At 46.5% G+C, this 5,161-nt stretch overlaps 1 non-coding gene across 1 annotated transcript; it reads right to left on the minus strand.

Annotated features, from left to right (window-relative positions):
* Positions 1–505: 505 nt before the first annotated feature.
* On the minus strand, positions 506–578 carry TRNAK-CUU (transfer RNA lysine (anticodon CUU)). Its single transcript has one exon. It is a non-coding gene; the product is annotated as a tRNA-Lys (tRNA).
* Between the last annotated feature and the right edge of the window lie 4,583 nt (positions 579–5,161).

Here is a 5,161-nt window from a genome sequence, read left to right on the forward strand (position 1 = left end):
TCAGGCTCGCGCACACCCTACGGGGCTCGGCATGGCTACAAATCTCAGGTACAAAGCATCAACCTTAATGGTTCGCACTTTTTTGTCTGTCAAACAACTAATCCCTAGGAACTCCCACGAACAACTCACCCCCGAGCATCCGCTGTGACGGACCTTCACCCCATCTCACTTCCGTTTTCTATGACTCGCCGGGGTTCACACTGAGCACTTTCACAGCTGGTTTATGACAAAAAGCATTTAACTGTCACTCTATGTAACTGAATAGAAGTGGAGACCTGCAATTCACAACCCTAAATAAACCAACTGGCTGGACAAGCAAGCACGTCTGGTCTAAACGACCAGTCCAGTGTGCCCAGCTGCATGCTCTTTTCTTTCTTCGTGTTTAACATTTCCCATTTTAAAATATCGTGTTTCAAAGTATGGTGTGCCAATATAATTTAGATTAAATTTAAACCGAAAAATATATATATTTGAAAATATAATAAACTGCAAAAAAAGAGCATTCCGCCCAACGTGGGGCTCGAACCCACGACCCTGAGATTAAGAGTCTCATGCTCTACCGACTGAGCTAGCCGGGCACTGACTAGTAACGAGGCACATACTCTATTTATGAGGCACCTCATGGGAGTGTGCAGTTTTGTGCGATGGTTTGTTCTATTGCAGTGCCTGCTGATCATCTAAGGAAGAGATGGACACAGCTGCCTGGTCTGGGGAGTGTGTTTTACCTCCACTGCTCTTAGGCGACGCAATCAACATCTGGAGATTTATACGGCACCAAGGACAGAGTAGTGGGCACTTTCCACCTCCCCCCTCCTTTTCTTCCATCCGAGTTCTCTTATTTTCTTCCTTCATCACTCTCCTTCCCGCCCTGGCATCTTGTTCATTTTATGATAGGGGGATTGACGGGGTCCTCTTTCTGACCACTTCATTGCAAAACTCTGGTCTAACTTAGTATTTTTCCTGGCCACTTTGGCATTCAGGCATTCATTTTAACGTGTGTGGGCCTCGTTCGCTGGATTCTATAAATAGGACCAGTGGAATGATGCGATTCTGAAGACACGTCGTTTTCCACATAACGAGGGACTTGCTATACTGGCCGCATAATCCATCATCTGCTGCATAATGCAGGTTTGAATAAAACAAAAATTCGAACTCAGATCAAAAGTTACTAAAAGAGCATCGGGATGTGCGCCTCGCAGTGGAAGACCCTTCGCGCAGGTGGACCGGTCATTTAAAGGTTTGTAAATCCGCGATGGAGCTTAAAGGCAGGAATGATGCGCAGAGCTCTCAGACACGAGCTTCCAGCAGACAATCTGCATGGGTGGGAAACACCAGGAGTGCGGCATTGCTGCACCTCTTGTGACTGGTATCACAGCCCACTTGTGATGAGGGCAAAAGTGCTTACACATTCCTGTTCAATCAATCCAAAGGCCTCCTCGGCACCGATCTGATCAACATTTCTACTCTAATCACAATGTTAAAGTCGTTTCCTGTAATGTCAGTGGGGTGAAAGCTCGTGTATTATCATGACCCACCCCCTCAAAGGCCGGCCCCAGATAGAAAATTGACGTGGGCAGACCCTAGGGTGGAGGTGCCCCTAACGCAGTAATATTGCATGACGCGTCTTTTTGCAGCTGTGTGCGGGACACGTGCCACCAGCATCTGAGAGAGGGTCTCAGATCTCAAAGCCGAGCACAGACAGCACTGCGTGGATTTCACGTGACTAACAGAGTTTTTAAGGCTGGGAGTTAAATGAGAGGGATGTTTGCAGTGTAGTCCTTAATCTTATGCAAAATGTGTGATTTTGGCAGATGACATTTCTGATATCATAAAACTCTGCGTCCCTGCGTGGCTCGAACAACCAACCTTTCGGCTCATAACCGAACGCGCTAACCGATTGCGCCACAGAGATTAGGTCGCACTGTCTTTGAACATTTTCCATGAGCAAACCTCTATGTACAGGAAGTGTTGCAGAGCTGGAGTGGTTATTTACACAGAGATTGCACCGTGTTTGTAAAACAAAGTAAGATAAACTGGGAAGACACATTTCTCTTCCATTCTCCGCGTCGCTCCCCCCTCCCTCCACTGCCTCGTTGTTCATTAGCTCCCTCTCACGCTTCTCGGCGCACCTTTCACTCGCTCGGGGGCGTGGCCCCCACTGGTGCAGCAGGTGCAGTGGCACTGGGGCCAGGGGCCTGAGGTTCCACAGATGCCTCATTATTGATGCATTCACTGTTCAAACTGCCGCCATTTCCTTCCTTGCTCGAGAACTAAAGACACACTGGCGACGTCACTGCATTCGCTATCTTTTCAGCAGTACAGCTCTTAGTTTTCTGCCAAAGTCTATTGGTCGTTCAAGGATCAGACGTGGACAAGGAACCCTGCAACAGTGTCACACTCGAGAGAAAAACTCAAGAACATGTCAGGGTAGAGGGGCCTGCAACCTCATCTCAGACAAGAGGAAAATGCAACAGTGTCAGAGACTGGAAAACTGCAACAGCGTTTCAGCTAAAGGAAACTGTAAAAAAAAAAAGGTGCTGCGATCCCGAATTTAAAATTTAAAATTGGATAATAAAAACACCCCAGAACGGATAAAAAGACAGGACTGGATGAGCCACGCATGCATGCACACGAGAAACATAACATCTTGCATAAAGATCCCTCACCCTTTAAACACCCGCTTTCTATCTGTTCAGTGGCTTCCTAAGCGATACATATAGCGTGTTGCTTTTTGTTGTGTCAATTGTAGTGGTGCTGTTTCTCATGGTGCCATTTATTGAGAAGACGCAAAGGTCAAAGATCAGGCCAGTCCACTTCTGCCACTCCACCATCTGTACACTCAGAAATTCATAATTTGGCTCCGCTGGACCTAGATTTTATGATGTATTGACGCTCCTCATTGTTGGGGAGGGGAGAGGATGGGGGAGGGGCTTATGGGAGAGGAGGGAATGGTCATTGGTGGTTTGTTGCAGCAAACTCGACACCTGCAGCACTGACAGGCGCCTCTTTCACTGATCATAAAGAGCCGAACGAGTGAGCGCTGCTTGTGCTCTGAGAGGTTTAAACAAGAGGGGCCCAAGGTGTGGGACAGTGGGGGCCCCACAGTGTCTCCGTGCGACAGCGCCTGCGCAGAGGATGCTGTGGATTTCTTAGCAGAGGGAAGTATCAGAAAACGGATTGACAAATGCCAAAAAGGTTCATAAAAAAGAGGTAGGAAATAAAATAGTTTTTTGTATCATGAATGTGTCAGACGCCCGGTGAGCGATAGAACGAGCCGAGAGCTTTCATTAAAGTGTAGAAACGGAAGCGAAAGCGTGAACCCGCCTTTCCATCCTTCACCCTCATGAGTTCCCCCCCATACCCTGATAGGATGAAGCCGCAGATAGCACGCCTCCGCCCTCGGGGTGTTCACAGCGGCAATGAAACTCACGCTCCTCATTGGGTAACCTCCGAAGAGTTGATGGGGTCTGCAGTGTAGCGTCATATAAGAGACATCCGACTGCTTTTATAGCAGCAGAGTGGCGCAGCGGAAGCGTGCTGGGCCCATAACCCAGAGGTCGATGGATCGAAACCATCCTCTGCTAACTTTATGTGTTTTCATTTTTAATTATAATTAATGGTGTTTATTTCACTACATTTGTTTTCATTTTAATAATGGTTCTTATAATATATTTAAGTATTTGCGCTCTTTGGTTGTTTTTTATTCTTTGTGTATGAATGCAATGGTTTTTATATTTCCCTGAACAAAGAGCTATTTCTCAATGAGCCTGTGCGCCCACAGAGTACCATAGTCTGGGGTGAGAGTAGGCCTTCAATTACAATGCAGAGACACAGCAGGAAGGTGCTGTAAAGCACATATAAGACATGTTACATTTACAGAGAGGCTCCGTGAGGTCCTCCAGGCAGCGCTCGTCACCTGTTGAATGTCGCCCTTAGACAGCAGAAGGGTTTTTAATAAATCCTGCGTTTCTTCCAATCAAAGCAAAGAGCCCCCTACTGTCACCCACCAATAACCTGAAGTCAAAGCAACGATGAAAAGAGGAGGGAGCTCTTCAGTGAACATTACCAAGTGTGATCAGAAACCAAAGTGCACCAGGAGTTATTAACATTAGTTTCATTTATAAAGCGCACTGACACCGAAGGTTTCCTGGTGGAAGAACAGCGCTGTAAACATGAGGAGGGCGAGGCAGTGGCCGATGGAAAGACTGGGGCTGTAAAGTAACACATACAAGGTGATTGGGTAATGAAGGCTCTTTGTTTTTCATTCATGTGAATGATCAATTATAACTTTGATACAAACACTTCAAAGAATAACAAAAAATGATATACTGAAATGTGTTTCTTTTTACGTTTGGTAATGTGTATGTGTTTTGTATTTTATGTTTAAATAAATAAAAAAAACAATGGCCTCTTGCTCTACAGAAAAAAATAAATCTTAAACAAATGTAAATCACAAAGGTGGCAAGCTCCCAGAGCACAAAGAATAATTAAATAACTTGTTGCAGCAGCAGGGGGCAAGATTCCCCCGAAGGCTGGGTGAAGGGAAATAATGTTATAACAAATCATGTTAAAGTCAGAAACTGCGTCAGCGAAGCCAGGCGACAAATTCCCACTTCGCACATCCAGACAGGAAGTGAAGTGACTCTGCTCCTGCAGCTGCTGCACGGAAGCTTCTCTGGAGGGATGAAGGCCCCATCTCTGGCACATCCTGAACCCATGGCCTATGTGAACCCATTGGGGTGCACAACCCAGGCGGGCTGTAATTCATATCCAGGGATATGCAGGAGGGAGGCATGCCAGTAATAAGGGAACATACTTATGGGAACATCTTCTAAAATGTCGAAATACACGCGGTATGTATTTGTTAGCGCAGCAAATGCATCTAGGTAATTTGCAATGTGTACATTTATGTCTAATTATTGTATGGTTTTATTGCAAAGCTGAATCAATAAACAATCTTGAATCTGGGCACATCCTGAAGTAGATAACCTGTAGAGCCAACTCTATTGAGTTTAGGGTTGGGTGGGTGGTGGGGTGACCCTGTCTTCTGGAGGCGGAGAGGGAGCCGTGGGACAGTCATGGCCGGCTTGAGTCCTGGTGCGGAAGAGGTTCATGGGCCGCTGAGAAGCTGGGACTGTGGTGAGCTGCAGGCTAGGCGGGA

Source organism: Triturus cristatus, chromosome 12, assembly GCF_964204655.1.
Source record: "Triturus cristatus chromosome 12, aTriCri1.1, whole genome shotgun sequence".
In the NCBI taxonomy this organism is placed as follows: Eukaryota; Metazoa; Chordata; class Amphibia; order Caudata; family Salamandridae; genus Triturus; species Triturus cristatus.